Here is a 14,582-nt window from a genome sequence, read left to right as displayed (position 1 = left end):
AGTACCATACTGTCCTGATTACTGTAGCTTTGTGGTATAGTTTGAAGTCAGGGAGCCTGATTCCTCCAACTGCCTTTTTTCTTTCTCAAGATTGCTTTGGCTGTTCAGGGTCTTTTGTGTTTCCATACAAATTGCAAGATTTTTTGTTCTAATTCTGTGAAGAATGCCGTTAGTAGCTTGATAGGGATTGCACTGAATCTGTAGATTGCTTGGGTAGTATAGTCATTTTCACAATGTTCATTCTTCCAGTCCGAGAACATGGTATATTTCTCCATCTGTTTATGTCATCTTTGATTTCTTTCATCAGTGTTTTATAGTTTTCTGAGTACAAGTCTTTTGCCTCCTTAGGCAGGTTTATTCCTAGGTATTTTATCCTTTTTGTTGCAATGGTAAATGGGAGTGTTTCCTTAATTTCTCTTTCTGATTTTTCATTGTTGGTGTGTAGGAGTGCCAGAGATTTCTGTGCATTAATTTTGTATCCTGTAACCTTACCACATTCATTGATTAGTTCTAATAGTTTTCTGTTGGCATATTTAGGATTTTCTATGTATAGTATGGCATAGGCAAACAGTGACAGTTTTACTTCTTTTCCAATTTGTATTCCTTTTATTTCTTTTTCTTCTCTGATTGCTATGGCTAGGACTTTCAAAACTATGTTGAATAAGAGTGGTGAGAGTGGACATCCTTGTCTTGTTCCTGATCTTAGTGGACATGCTTTCAGTTTTTCACCATTAAGCATGATGCTTGCTGTGGTTTTGTCGTATATAGCCTTTATTATGTTGAGGTAGGTTCCCTCTATGCCCATTATCTGGAGACTTTTTATCATAAATAGGTGTTGAATTTTGTCAAAAGATTTTTCTGCATCTATTGAGATGATCATATGGTTTTTATTCCTTAATTTGTTAATGTGGTGTATCACATTGATTGATTTGCGTATATTGAAGAATCCTTGCATTCCTGGGATAAATCCCACTTGATCATGGTGTATGATCCTTTTAATGTGCTGTTGGATTCTGTTTCTGTTTGCTAGTATTTTGTTCAGGATTCTTGCATCTATGTTCATCAGTGATATTGGTCTGTAGTTTTCTTTTTTTGTGATATCTTTTTCTGGTTTTGGTATCAGGGTGATGGTGGCTTTGTAGAATGAATTGGGAGTGTTCCTCCCTCTGCAATTTCTTGGAAGAGTTTGAGAAGAATGGGTGTTAGCTCTTCTCTAAATGTTTGATAGAATTCACCTGTGAAGCCATCTGGTCCTGGACTTCTGTTTGTTGGAAGATTTTTAATTACAGTTTCAAGTTCATTACTTGTGATAGGTTTGTTAATATTTTCTAATTTTTCCTGGTTCAGCCTTGGAAAATTGTACCTTTCCAAGAATTTGTCCATTTATTCATGGTTGTCCATTTTATTGGCATATAGTTGTTTGTAGTAGTCTCTTATAATCCTTTGTATTTCTGCAGTGTCAGTTGTGATTTCTCCTTTTTAATTTCTAATTTTATTGATTTGCATCCTCTCCCTTTTTTTCTTGATGAGTCTGGTGAAGGGTTTATCAATTTTGTTTATCTTCTCAAAAAACCAGCTTTTAGTTGTATTGATCTTTGCTATTGTTTTCTTCTTTTCTGTTTCATTTATTTGTGCTCTGATCTTCATGATTTCTTTCCTTCTACTGACTTTGAGTTTTCTTTCTTCTTTCTCTTCTTTCTCTAGTTGTTTTAAATGTAGGGTTAAGAGTGTTTATTTGAAACTTTTCTTGTTTCTTGAGGTGAGATTGAATTGCTATAAACTTCCCTTTTAGAACTGCTTTTGCTGCATCCCATGGGTTTTAGGTCATCGTGTTTTCATTGTCATTTGTTTGTACGTATTTTTAAAATTTCTTCTTTGATTTCTTCAGTGAACTCTTGGTTATTTAGTAGCGCACTGTTTAGCCTCCATGTATTGTGTTTTCTACAGTTTATTTTCTGTAATTGACTTCCAGTCTCACAGCACTGTGGTTAGAAAAGATGCTTGATACAATTTCAATTTTCTTAAATTTTCCGAGACTTGATTTGTGACCCAAGATGTAACCTATCCTGGAGAATATTCCATGTGCACTTGAGAAAAAAGTGTATTCTGCCACCTTTGGGTGGAATGTTCTATATATATCAATTAGATCTATCCGGTCTATTGTGTCATTTAAAGCTTCTGTTTCCTTATTTATTTTCTGTTTGGATGATCTGTCCATTGGTGTAAGTGGGGGTGTTAAAGTCCCCTACTATTATTGTGTTACTGTTGATTTCTCCTTTCATGGCTGTTAGCATTTGCCTTATGCATTCAGGTGCTCCTATGTTAGGTGCATAAACATTTCTAATTTTTATATCTTCTTCTTGGATTGATCCTTTGATCATTATGTAGTGTCTCTCCTTATCTCTTGTAACAGTCTTTATTTTAAAGTCATTTTATGTGATATAAGTATTGCTACTCCAGCTTTCTTTCGATTTCCGTTTGCATGGAATATTTTTTTCCATCCCTTCACTTTCAGTCTGTATGTGTCCCTAGGTCTGAAGTGGCTGTCTTATAGACAGCATATATATGGGTCTTGTTTTTGTATCCATTCAGCCAGTCTGTGACTTTTGGTTGTGGCATTTAATCCATTTACATTCAAGGTTATTATTGATATGTATGTCCCTATTACCATTTTCTTAATTGTTTTGGGTTTGTTTTTGTGGGTCTTTTTCTTCTCTTGTGTTTCCCACTTAGAGAGGTTTCTTTAGCATTTGTTGTAAAGCTGGTTTTGTGGTGCTGAATTCTCTTAGCTTTTGCTTGTCTGTAAAGTTTTTGACTTCTCCATCGAATCTGAATGAGATCCTTGCTGGGTAGAGTAATCTTGGTTGTAGGTGTTTCTCTTTCATCACTTTAAGTATATCCTGCCACTCCGTTCTGGCCTGCAGAGTTTCTGCTGAAAAATCAGCTGATAACATACAAAGGAATCCCCATAAGGTTATTTTTTGTTTTTCCTTTGCTGCTTTGAATATTTTTTCTTTGCATTTAATTTTTGTTAGTTCGATTAATATGTGTATTGGTGTGTTTTTCCTAGAGTTTATCCTGTATGGGACTCTCTGTGCTTCCTGGACTTGGGTGACTATTTCCTCTCCCATGTTAGGGAAGTTTTCCACTATATCTCTTCAAATATTTTCTCAGACCCTTTCTTTTTCTTCTCTTCTTCTGAGACTCCTATAATTTGAATGTTGGTGCATTTAGTGTTGTCCCAGAGGTCTCTGAGTTTGTCTTCAATTCTTTTCTTTTTTCTTTATTCTGCTCCTTGGCAGTTATTTCCACCATTTTGTCTTCCAGCTCACTTATTCGTTCTTCTGCCTCAGTTATTCTTTTATTGATTCCTTCTAGTGTATTTTTCATTTCACTTATTGTTTTGTTCATCTCTGTTTGTTCTTTAGTTCTTCTAGATCTTTGTTAAACATTTCTTGTATTTTCTCAATCCGTGCTTCCATTCTATTTCTGAGATTCTGGATCATCTTTACTATCATTACTCTGAATTCCTTTTCAGGTAGATTGCCTGTTTTTTCTCCATTTATTTAGTCTTGTAGGTTTTTACCTTGCTCCTTAATCTGTGACATATTTTTTTTGCCATCTCTCTTTCTTTCTTTTTTTTTTAATGAGTGGGATTGTGTTCCTGTTTTACTGGTTGTTTGGCTTGAGGCTTCCAACACTGGAGTTTGTAGGCTACTGGGTAGAGGAGCTGGGTCTTGGTGCTGAGATGAGGACCTCTGTGAGACCTCACTCCAATGAATATTACCTGGGGTCTGAAGTTCTCTGTTAGTCCAGTGGTTTGGACTCAGATCTCCCACCACAGGAGCTTCCGCCTGACCCCGGGCTCGCAAACCAAGATCCTGCAAGCTGAGTGGGGTGGCAAAAAAAAAAAAAAAAAAAAAAAAAGTAAAAAATAATATTAGACTAGGAAACTAACAGATATGTTAGAAAGAATGTAAAAATAAAAATATACATGAATTAACAACAAGAAGGTACATCATCAGTACCACAATAGTAAAGAAGAGGAGGAGGGAGAAGAAAAAAAAGAAAAAACAAAGTGGGGGGGAGGCCTTGGCCGTGGAGGGTGGGGCCTAAGCAAAGCCAAGGTTCGATTGTGGGTGGGGCCAATGCGCAGGACCCACAGGGCTGGGAAAGGCCCTGGGGGCTGTGGGGGGTGGGGCTTAGGCTCAAGTAAGAGAAGGGGCCCAGGCGTACCCCCCAACCCTGGTCTCAGAGGGCGGGGGACCTCACCTGCGAGCCCCGCAGTCTTCCTGGGCCCGAGTGGGCAGGGCAAACGCCCTCCTCTCCTCTCCTGCTCCTCCAGTCTGGGGTCTGGGAGAGCCCTTCCCACCTGCCTCTCCCGATCTCCCCGGCCTCAGGGGCACCAATCCTGTCTGGCCTCTGCTTCTCCTCCCACCTCGGTCCACCTACTGGTTCACTCTGGGGTTCCTCCTGTCTCCCTGGGCATCAGAGTTCCCCACCAGCGGCTGGCAGGCGCCCTAGTTGTGGGCAGATGCCAACTCCGTGTCTTCCCACACTGCCATCTTGACTCCGCCTCCCCATATATATTTTTTTGTGGTACGCGGGCCTCTCACTGCTGTGGCCCCTCCCACCATGGAGCACAGGCCCTGGACACACAGGCCCAGTGGCCACAGCTCACGGGCCCAGCCACTCTGTGGCATGCGGGATCCTCCTGGACCGGGGCACAAACCCATGTCCCCTGCATCAGCAGGCGGACTCTCAACCACTGCGCCACCAGGGAAGCCCCTCCCCATATATTTTTGAGAGTTAATCCTAACACTGGGAGGTGTTGAGCCAGGTAGTGAGTTTCTGGATTGACCAGGAGATCTGTGCTTAAAAAGGGCCTTCCATATAGGATTTCATATGGACTCAGAGGGGTCTTAGATTTGGGGGTTATTTCAGGCTCTCAAGAGGGCGACGGGGAGAAGTGTAACCCATGTTTGATGGGTCTCCATAGCCAGTTTAGTTAAATACCTTTTGAGGGTTTGATTAGCTCTCTGTACTTTTCTGGACGCTTGGGGGTGCCAGGCTGAATGGAGAAAGTATTTAATCTGTAATTCTTTGCTTTCGCCCTGAGTTAAGCTGGAAATAAAAGTGGGCCCATTATCGAATCGTAGAGACCTTGGGAGTCCGAATCTAGGTATGATATGTTCCACTAAGGCCGTGGTGACTTCTGAGGCTCTTTCTGTCTTAGTCGGGAATGCCTCTCTCCACCCTGTGAAAGTGTCTGCCATAACCAAGAGATATTTGTAACCCTTGCAGGTGTGCATGCGAGTGAAATCTACCTGCCAGTCTTCCCCTGGTTGGTTCCCCCACCTTTGGACTGGTTTGAGTAGCGTTGGGGGGTCTTATGGCTCCCTCTGAGTTAACCTGGTGACATACCAGGTGAGCCTGTGATGTGCACTGAAGTGCCGAGAGAATTCCTTTTCCAGAGAAGACAGTCTCGGCTAATTTAAAGAGAGATTTGGCCCCTAGGTGGGTGGCCTGGTGGAGAATGGTTTAAGACCTTCCATTGAGATGCTTCTGGTAGAAGGAGCTTATTGTCTGGGCCTTGTAACCATCCTTCAGGAGTTAAGGTGAATCCCCGACTCTTCCCTTCCTTTAGCTCTAGATCACAATACTGGGGTGGGGAGGCTTTAAATTTGGGATCAAGGGAGCTTGTAAGAGTCTTTGAGCAGCTTTCTTTGCTTCCCTGTCTGCTTTCTTGTTACCCTTGGTTATCTCTGAGGAGTCCCTTTGGTGTGCCTTGCAATGGATAATGGTCACTTCTTAGGGAGTTTTATTGCCTCTAGCAAGTCTAGAATGTCTGGCCCATGTTTAATTGGGGTGTTATTAACAGTCCCCTTTCTTCCCAGATGGAGGCATGAGCATGGACTACATGGAAGGCATAAGCTGAGTCTGTGTAAATATCTATTCAGAGTCCCTCTCCTAGTTTTAAGGCTCTAATTAAGGCAATGAGTTTCGCCCTTTGGGCAGAAGTGGTAGCTCCATAGAGTGGGCCCGACTCTATGACATTTTCTTGATGGACAATGGCATAGCCTGAGACCCCGTGTCCCCTCCTTTATGAAACTACTGCCGTCTGTGAACCATTCTGCATCTGGGTTGGGCAAAGGTGCATCCCAGAGATCTGCCCTAGTGCTGTAATTCTGGTCTAGTGTTTCTAGACAAGAGTGTAATAGGAGGGTGTCAGGATTCGGGTTAGGCAGAAAGGCAGCAGGATTTAATACATTACAAGGTTTAATTGATGTCTCAGATCTTTCCAGAAATAAAGCTTGGTATTTTTGAATTCTGTTGTCTGAAACCCAGTGGTAAGCTTTGGAGTTGAGAACACCTAGGACCTGATGTGGAGTATAAACTGTAAGGGGTTGTCCCATAGTGAGTTTGGAAGCCTCTTCTGTTAGTAATGCTGTGGCGGCCAGTGCCCTAAGACAGAGAGGCCACCCCTGGGATGTCGCATCTAATGTTTTAGATAAATACGCCACAGGGTGCTGGGATGGCCCCAGAGATGGAGTTAGTGTTCCAAGGGTTATTCCTCTCCTCTTGTGAGAGAAAAGAGAAAACGGCTTGGCTAAGTCTGGTAGGCCTAAGGCCGGGGCCGTAACAGAAGCCTCCTTCGTCTGTCTGAAGGCCGTCTCCATCTCAGTGGTCCACTCAAGAGGGAGATTTTCTGGTCCTTTAAGGGCCTCATAGAGTGGCTGTGCCAACAGGCCGTAGGTGGGGATCCAGATCCAGCAAAAGCCAGCCACACCCAGGAAGGTTCTGAGCTGTTGTTTAGTGGCTGGCAGGGCCATATCTAGGATTAGAGTCCTTCGGCGTGGAGAAATACTTCTCCTCCCCGGGGTTAATATTAACCCTAGGAAGGTAACCTGCTGGGAAGTAATCTGAGCTTTGGTTGGGGATACTTGGTATCCCCTTTCTGCTAAATGTTTAAGGACTAAAACAGTGTTGTTGTCTGAGGTTTGCCTGTCGGGGCTACAGATCAAGAGATTCTACATATTGGAGCAGGCAGCCTTCGCCTTCCAATCGTAGAGGTAAGAGGTCTTTTGCTCATGCTTGGTCAAATAGGTGGTGGCTGTCTCTGAACCCCTGGGGTAACACTGTCCATGTGAGTTGTTGAGTATGTTTAGTGTCTGGGTCACTCCATTCGAAGGCAAATAAGAATTGGGAGTCAGAATGGGTTGGGATGCAGAATAAGGCATCTTTTAGATCCAGGACTGAATACCATTGGGTCCCCGGTGGAATGTGACTCAGGAGGATGTGAAGGTTTGGGACTATAGGGTGGATGGGGACCACAGCCTTGTTGATTGCCCTTAGATCTTGGACCAAACGGTATGTGCCATCAGATTTTTTTTACTGTGAGAATCGGAGTATTGCGTGGGGAGTTGCAGTGAATTAAAAGGCCGTTTTTGAGAAACTTAGAAATTAGGGGCTGTGGTCCCTTTAAAGCTTCCTCTTTAAGAAGGTATTGTGGGACCCTGGGAAAGGAGTTCAGGTCTTTTAATAACTACCGGGGTGGGGGGCGGTAGTAGATTTGCCAGCAGAAGTGTCGCATATTATTGGAGGTACCTGTTGGTAATTACGGGGTGGAATATTGTCCGGAATGGATTCAATGTTTAAAGCCATAGTGGTTGCGGTGAGAGATAGGGTGGCTCTGAGTCTTGTCAGGAGGTCTCTGCCTAGCAGAGTAACGGGGCAGGCCGGAAGAACCAACAAAGAATGTAAGAGTAGGGTATTTTCAAGGGAACATGGTAGTGGAGGTGTAAATCGGCCAAGGCTAAGTTGTCCATCTATTCCTGTTAGAAGGATCAAGGAACAGCGGGTAGGACCAGAGAAGGAAGTTAGAGCTGAATAAGTGGCCCCAGTGTCAATCAGAAAGGTTATAGCAGCCCCTGCCACATCCAGGGTTACCTGGGGCTCCTCCAGCCTTACGGGAACCATAGGGGCCTCTATATTAAGCCCCGGGCACCGTCAATCGTCCGCCTCTAGGATGTCGAGACCCGGGAAACTGTCTGGCTCCTGTTCTTGGTAATCAGCGATCACCAATAATGGCAGTTGGGTCTGAACTTTGCCTGGGGCATTGAGCCCCATCATACCCTTGTTACTGGGAGCCTTGGGTGCCGGCCCACTGGCTTGAGGGTGAGAGGGACAGCTCCTTCTCCATGGCCCATCTGCTGGCAAATAGGACAAGGGGTATTAGGCGGTGGGGCGTGACAGTTTCTGACGGTGTGCCCTGGCTGACCGCATTGGTAGCAGGTCATCGGTGGCTTTTGACCGGTAGGAAGAGCTCCCGTTGTACCCTGCCAGACCGGGACTGGGGGACATCAAGAGCAAAGTATTGAGCATGTTTTCTTAATTTCTCTTTCTCTCTCTGTTCCCTCCTGTTCCTGGAGGCTTCCTCCCTGTTGTTAAAAAAACCTTAAAAGCCATATCAAGTAGCACAGGGAATGGGGTCTGGGGGCCCTGGTCTAGTTTTTGTAACTTTTGCCTAATGTCTGGGGTTGACTTGCTTATGAAGTGGACCGCAAGTATTGCTCTTCCTGTTAGTATCCAGATCTAAGTTGGCATATTTTCTCATGGCTTCTGCTAGCGGGGCCTGAAAAAGGGCTGGGTTCTCAGAAGGGTCTCGAGTGACTTCCCTAAGCTTATTGTAATTGACAGGTTTAATGACTGCTTTCCTCATGCCCTCTAGAAGGCAGGTGATCATGTAGTCTCTCCTGGTTCGTGCCCCTGCTGGCCCATTATCATTTGCCTGGTATCTCCATCTGGGATCCGCTCTCAGGACCGCATCTGCTCCCATTCGATTTTCATTGGGATTTTCGAGCATGTGCCTCGTCTGCCCAAGCTTGGCCTGATGCCCATATCCTGTTTTTTCTCTTCATGAGTACAAGTGGTCAGGACTACATGAATGTCTTGCCAGGTCAGGTCAAAGGCTATGGTGAGGGCCTGAAATTCCTTGATAAATGTGGTGGGATACTGACTGAGGGAACCTAACTTGTTTTGAATTCGGGAAATGTCAGACATGGGAGGGAACATGGACTCAAATAGTGCCCATGTCTCCATTTGCTACTTCCCTTAAGGGAAGCATATTAGAATCTAATTCCTGGCGTTGGGCAGTCCTTGATCTTGTGTGGGGAGGGGCGAGGGGGCTTTCACCCTGATAAAGGGGGTGGCTGATGGCGAGCTGTGGGTTGAGGCAGGGGCAGGGGCTGAAGCAAAGGGGGTTGATGGGGTGGGGGACAGGAAAGGTCAGGTAGAGGGTCGCCTAGGATATCTGATGGAGAGGCAGAGGGGGCAGGGGGAGAAAGTGGCAACAGAAAGACACATGCGGCATGAGTCCCTCAGATCTGGATTCTGACTAAAGGCCATAAAGGTCTGGACATAAGGGACCTCTGAGTTCTTTCCTTGTTTCCAGCAAAAGAGATCAAGTTGGAGGATCGTGTTATAATTTAGTGTGCCATTAACAGGCCATTGTTCTCAGTCCCCCAGTTTATACTGGGGCCACACTGTATTACAAAAGAAAATGAGCCTCTTCTTTTTGAGATTTTCAGGGTCAAATGTTTTCCAGTTCCTGGGGATACAGCCGAGGGGTGAGTCTGAGGGAGGCTCCTGAGACATACCAGAACCTGTTCTTAGCCTGTATGCCATAGAAAGGGGGTGGGTACTGAGAGTCACCGGCTGACAGAAAGGCGTCCCCTTTGTCCCAGTGATCTCTCCGTGCGACTAAGGCACAAAATGGGCCTACCGTCCCAACAATCGCGTCCGACCATGAGAGGTGACCCCTGAGCGTGAGACTGAGGCACAAACCATGCAACTAAGGCATCGCGTGGCTCAGGCAGAGAAAGAAGGAAAAGAGACAGAGATTCCCAGGACCCACCGGGTGACTCCCTGTTTGGCGATTCCCTGAAACGTGAAAAGCACTCCTGGGACGGCTCAGAGGCAACACCGAGGCTCCTGTAAATCAATCTGGCCCGAGAAAAAGGTGAAAGTAACAGAGAAGACAGGCTGAGGAATCGGCCTTGTAGTCCTGCCGGGAAGGCGGCGGCCAAGGGGAGGGGCTCAGTGTTCTGCTTGAACCAATATGTGCCTCACGGTGCATGGAAGTTGTCTTGCTGGGGGCAGATGCTCTAACAGCCTGGTCTGTTCCGTGACCCCCTTTCCCTTTCACGGGAGTCTTCAAGCGGCAGGCGCCCTAATGGCTTTTAAGTGCCTGACCCGTGCCCGTACGATATTAGCTGGCCTGGTCCTGAGCCCAAGAGAGAAAGAGGAAAGGAGAGGCCTCACCCGCTTGGGTGGCAGCTACTGGGGCGTAATGGGTTGTGAGGCCTTCAGAACACACCAGAGGGTGCCTCTCGCCTGTTCACAGAGGGTTCGAAAAAAGAAACGACAGTGTGGAGGGGGGCCCCCCCGAGCGTCCCCGTACGGGCCACCAAAATACTGTGGTCAGTGTGGGGGTTGGAAGAATTTCCAGACACAAAGTGTTTTAGAAAAGAGTGAGTTTATTGAGAACAAAGAGCAGAGTTAGCGAGGGGCGCTGCAAATACAGCGGGCCCACTTCCTGATAGACCAGGGAGAGCCGACCCCCTTTGTGGGCTAGAAGCCAACTTTTACAGCCTCAAGACAAAGAAAACTGCTGGCAGGATGGCATTAGGTGATTTGTCAGGATGCTACAAGGTGAATATTGTACCTAATACGGAATTGGGGGCTGTCCGGTTAGGTCAGGAGAGCCCATGGCAACGGTTGCTATGGCGGCTTGGTTAATTCTGGAGATTTTTGTCCTGTGCCCTCGATATAGGGCTCCACACTTGTAAACGGCATTGTTTTTAAATTCTGTACATTGCTAGGGCATAGAAAAATTATACATTACTAGGGTTATTAAAAATTGTACAGCTTTTTTTGGCTCTCGGAGCAGCACCATGGCGGTTGGAAAGAACAAGTGCCTTACGAAAGGCGGTAAAAAGGGAGCCAAGAAGGAAGTGGTTGACCCATTTTCTAAGAAAGATTGGTATGATGTGAAAGCACCAGCTATGTTCAATATAAGAAATATTGGGAAAACACTAGTCACGAGAACTCAAGGAACCAAAATCGCATCGGATGGCCTCAAGGGTCGTGTGTTTGAAGTGAGCCTTGCTGATCTGCAGAATGATGAAGTTGCATTTAGAAAATTCAAGCTTATTACTGAGGACGTTCAGGGCAAAAACTGCCTGACTACTTTCCATGGCATGGATCTTACCCGTGACAAAATGTGCTCCATGGTCAAAAAATGGCAGACCATGATTGAAGCTCACGTTGATGTCAAGACTACCGATGGTTATTTGCTTCGTCTCTTCTGTGTGGGTTTTACTAAAAAACGCAACAATCAGATTCGGAAGACCTCTTATGCCCAGCACCAGCAGGTCCGCCAGATCCGCAAGATGATGATGGAAATCATGACCCGAGAGGTGCAGACAAATGACTTGAAAGAGGTGGTCAATAAATTGATTCCAGACAGCATTGGAAAAGACATAGAAAAGGCCTGCCAATCTATTTATCCACTCCATGATGTCTTTGTTAGAAAAATAAAAATGCTGAAGAAGCCCAAGTTTGAATTGGGAAAACTCATGGAGCTACATGGTGAAGGTAGCAGTTCTGGAAAAGCTACTGGGGACGAGAGAGGTGCTAAAGTTGAACGAGCTGATGGATATGAGCCACCAGTCCAGGAATCTGTTTAAAAATCAGACTTTTAATGGTGACAAATAAAAGACCTCATTTGTGATATTAAAAAAAATTGTACACTGGTAGGATATTGAAAAATGATTTGTGTGTGTGTGTACTGCCTTCATATCGAATGACCTTGATAAACTACTTGAAATTCTAGGTTTTTGTAGATTCCTTAGAATTTTCTAGGATAGAAAATTATTTCTTCCTTTCCAATCTGTATACTTTTTTTTTTTCTTGCTTTGGTGCACTGGCTAAGACTTCTAGTACAATTTTGAATAGAAGTGGTGAGAGTGGACATCCTTGCTTTGTTCCCAGTCACATGGGGAAAGCATTCAGTCTTTATTAAGTACGATGTCACCTGCTGGTTTTTGCTAGGTGCCTTTTATCAAGTTGAGGAAGTTCTCTTCTTTCCCTAGTTTGCTGAGATATTTTATCAGTACTGGATGTTTTATTTTGTCAAATGCCTTTTCTGTGTCAATTGAAATGATATGATAGGGACTTCTCTGGTGGCACAGTGGTTAAGAATCCGCCTGCCAATGCAAGGGACACGGGTTCGAGCCCTGGTCCGGGAAGATCCCACATGCTGCGGAGCAACTAAGCCCATGCACCACAACTATTGATGCCTCCGGTCTAGAGCCCATGAGCCACAGCTACTGAGCCTGCGTGCCACAACTACTGAAGCCCACACGCCTAGAGCCCGTGCTCCGCAAACAAGAGAAGCCACTGCAATGAGAAGCCTGTGCACCGCAACAAAGAGTAGTCCCTGCTCGACACAACTAGAGAAAGCCCATGCGAGCAGCAAAGACCCAATGCAGCCAAAAATAAATAAATAAATAAGTAAATTAATTTTTTTTTTAAAAAAAGATAGTGTTTTCTTCCTGAGACCAATATTGGAAAACTTTTTCTGAAAAGGATCAGATAGCAAACATTTTAGGCTTTGTGGGCCAAGAGGCAAAATTTAAGATATTATGTATGCACTTAAAAAACAAAATTCTTGCCCTAACACTATTTGCCTAGGTGGACTTCCCAAGGGGTGGGCACACTTTGTGTCTAGTTGTTGGAGACATTCTTAGGATATAGAGCATCTGGCCTGAGGAGGAGGGGCTAGAAGGGCTGAGTCTTTTTTTTTTTTGGTATGCGGGCCTCTCACTGTTGTGGCCCCTCCCGTTGTGGAGCAGAGGCTCCGGACGCGCAGGCTCAGCGGCCATGGCTCACGGGCCTAGCCGCTCCGCGGCATGTGGAATCTTCCCGGACTGGGGCACGAACCCGCGTCCCCTGCATCGGCAGGCGGACTCTCAACCACTGCGCCACCAGGGAAGCCCGGGCTGAGTCTTTTTGACATAAACAGTTTCACAGAAAATCAGCGTCAGAGAAGGCCACTTTGTTACCATGATACATCAAGGCAAAAACAAGACCATTCTGCAATCATGTCTCAACAGGGACAATACATGATTATCCAAACAAAAATGACCAACCCTCCCCCTCTCCTGGCTGATCTGAGTGACTGCTGCTTTTTTTTTTTAAACCAATAATACCTTTAGACTTGGTCTTGTTTTCTCTCTTTCTACTGGTACATAAGATTAATTATACCCAAACATAGACCCACTCAAAGGACATAATTCTATGTACATAGACCCACCCAAAGGACATAATTCTATGTCGAAATCTTTTTCTACATCTAAACTTTCTTCCCTCTTCTTGAAGAGAGAACATTATTAGCCTTTTACAGTATAATTGCATAATTGTGTGAAGTTGGATCCCTTTTTATTTTTCCTGTTCCAGTTCCTTTTTATCCACCCCACCCTTGTGAAACTTTTGAGATTTATTGTTTAAAAAATCAGGTTTTTTTGGGGGGTGTGTGCCACACAGCATGCAGGATCTTAGTTCCCCGACCAGGAATCGAACCCATGTCCCCTGCAGTGGGAGCACAGAATCCTAACCATTGGACCACCAGCGAAGTCCCAAAAATCATTCAGTTGTTATTCACACACTTCAGTCAAGATAAACTGTCAAAATGATTTAAAAGAAAGAAATGTTATTAAACTGCAAGTTATTACATATTTATCAAAAGAATATGATTTGGGTCTTCTTATATGAAGTGACTAAGTTAATTCATACCCAAATTAATATAGGTTCCTTTTCTGTCACCAAATTATTCTCTTAAACTCTCAGTTAACAGTCAACAGCGTTCTGCTGTTCTTGGGTGAAGGGTTCTGTAAATATCAATTAGATCAAGGTGGTTGATGTTGTCAATATCTGTCTTCACTGATTTTGTGTAGTTGTACTAAGTTTCTGGGAGAGAGGCTAAAAATCTTTACCTCTGGTGGGTTTTCCGATTTTTTCCCTTTAGTTTTATAAGTTTTGCTTCATGTGTTTTAAAACTTTGTGATCTGTCCCATAAACGTTTAAAAATTATGTTATTGGTACCTCCCTGGTGGTCCGGTGGTAAAGAGTTCACCTTCCGATGCAGGGGGTGCAGGTTCATTCCCTGGTCGGGAGCTAAAATCCCACATGCCTCGTGGCCAAAAAAAAACAAAACATAAAACAGAAGCAATATTGTAACAAATTCAATAAAGACTTTAAAAATGGTCCACATAATTTTTTTAAGATTTTTTTTTATGTTACTGATGTACTGACCTTTTTATCACTGAAAAAAATTCCGTTTCAGCTCTGTAGGGGTCTTTGTAAAGAAATCTACTTTATCTAATATTAATATAACTGCTCCAGCCTTCTCATGCTTATGGGACAAGTCCTATGGACTCTTCCATCTGTGTACTTTCAACCCATCTGGCTCTTGATGTTTAAGGTACATTTCTCGAAGAGAGCATATAGTTACTTTTTAA

General features: G+C 44.4%; 1 pseudogene; it reads left to right on the top strand.

Moving 5' to 3' along the window:
- Positions 1-10,940: 10,940 nt before the first annotated feature.
- LOC111180778 (small ribosomal subunit protein eS1 pseudogene) lies at positions 10,941-11,806 on the top strand (annotated as a pseudogene).
- Positions 11,807-14,582: the final 2,776 nt, after the last annotated feature.

The sequence above is a fragment of the Delphinapterus leucas genome, chromosome 20 (genome assembly GCF_059928025.1).
Source record: "Delphinapterus leucas isolate spDelLeu-1000000601 "Yukka" chromosome 20, BTC_Dleu_Yukka2, whole genome shotgun sequence".
NCBI lineage: Eukaryota > Metazoa > Chordata > Mammalia > Artiodactyla > Monodontidae > Delphinapterus > Delphinapterus leucas.
This window is presented reverse-complemented; position numbering and strand designations above follow the sequence as displayed.